Here is a 1,903-nt window from a genome sequence, read left to right on the forward strand (position 1 = left end):
CTCTTGCGACTAACGCTGGCATCTGCCGGCTGCTTCGTTTTATTCGTCGGTCGACGAGAGCAGAGCAGGCGCCAGGCGCAGACGGTTGCCATGGATACGGAGGTGGCCGCGCCTGCCCCGTCTTCACGTAACGGCAGTTGGGCCGGCGACGAGGAAAGGGTTACGGAAGCAGAAGGAGAAGACGCAACCAGCGGCAGCCGGTTCTTCCTTTTCTCTCCGCGCGTGACTTGTTCTTTGTGAAACGTTCGAAGGAGCTTCGTGAATACGAAACATTTCTCATCCATCCTCAATAATGTTAGGATTAATTTGGTTCGTTTCACTTCGCTTTTCTGCCACTTTTCCGAAGATGAGGATGAGTGATGATATGATGAAATTGATGAAGGGACAGTCACAAAGAGCATCTATGGCCAGGCAGGGATTCGAACCAGAACGTGGCGTCGCAACGTACTGTGCTAACGGAGGTCGATAGTAATCATGTTTTGAGACAAGATTTTTATCTATTATTTTATTTTGTTCAGCTACAATAATCGCGTGCAATGTCAGTGGTGTTCCCAGAAAGTTCCGTATGAGTAGAGGCTTGTCCAGAATTTTCGATGTGGAAGAGGGGTATAAGTTCCTATTTAGGAGGCGTAAGGGTATATATTGACCCTTGGTGAAAAATTCTTGAAGAGTGTTGAGGAAATTTGAGGGGCGGGGGTTGGATGGTGTTGTCCTCCTTCAAATTACGTAAATCGTAATTGTGCCACGCAATCTTTTCCTGCATAGTAGCTTGCAACGTCCAGCCCCACACGCAACACATTAGTCACTCCAATTAGGAGGGCGGCGAAAATACTAACAAAGTCTACGCGTAGTTGCAACCTCCGCGCTGAGAATTATCATGTTTTTATACTGAGAAATCACTAGTGCAAAAATCACTAGTGCAAAAATCACTAGATGCAACTGTTAACATAAACGAAAACTGTGCCCATTAAGACAATACAATTAAACGAGTCGCGCAGGACTCTGCATTACTTGACAATAGATTTAACAATGTAGTGACAATTATTTACGTTTAAAGAAAAAGTTAAATTAAAAACTCAAAACGTAGGCCTTGCGGGGACATTCCGCTCAATGATTGATTGATTAGGTGTTTTAAGTCCACTTTATGCACAGTAAGGGTAATTGGGACTGGACCTACAGTTTAAAGAGGGATCCGAACCACTATGTGCCTCCACCGGGTATCGAACCCGGGACCCCTTGATTACAAGGCAACGACGCTAACCACTGCGCCATCGGGGAGCCCGACATTCCGCTCAACTCTTTTAAGGGACATGTTAATTCAAAAGGAATATAGCAAACACGCAGGGTCCTTACAGGCTCTTCTTGAAGAGATTTACAGCTCACATAGACCACCTCATCCATCATAAGATCTGCTCTTCTTTAGCCGAAGGATTAACCTTCTCTTTGATAGGAGCGGTCTCGTGTTCGAACCACGATGGGAACGAAAAAGTATTATTTCTTTGTTTCTTAATTTACATCGTTCTTCTACCCATTTAAATGAATCGCAACAATAAAGTTGGATGTGGGTTCCGTGCCTGGCTTACAGGGGCGCCGCCAAATATTTGAACACTTTGACCGAAATTACACTTGTTTGTAAGGAAGAATTCACACTGAAGAGACACGCGACAAACGACACTTGTTTCTTTGCTCAGTTCGCATGATGATCCCGATGTAATTGCATTAGTTTATTAGCCACACGAAAAAGCCGGCCCCCGTGGCGGAGTGGTTAGCACATCGCGCTACGACGCCAGGGGTCCCGAGTTCGAATCCCGGTTTGGGTATCGATGTTTATGAGTATCCACTCATCAATTTCGTCATGTCATCACTCATCCCCATCTTCGCAAATTTGCCGAAAGTGGCACAA

This window comes from Lepisma saccharinum, chromosome 3, assembly GCF_977018435.1.
Source record: "Lepisma saccharinum chromosome 3, izLepSacc3.1, whole genome shotgun sequence".
Taxonomy (NCBI): Eukaryota; Metazoa; Arthropoda; class Insecta; order Zygentoma; family Lepismatidae; genus Lepisma; species Lepisma saccharinum.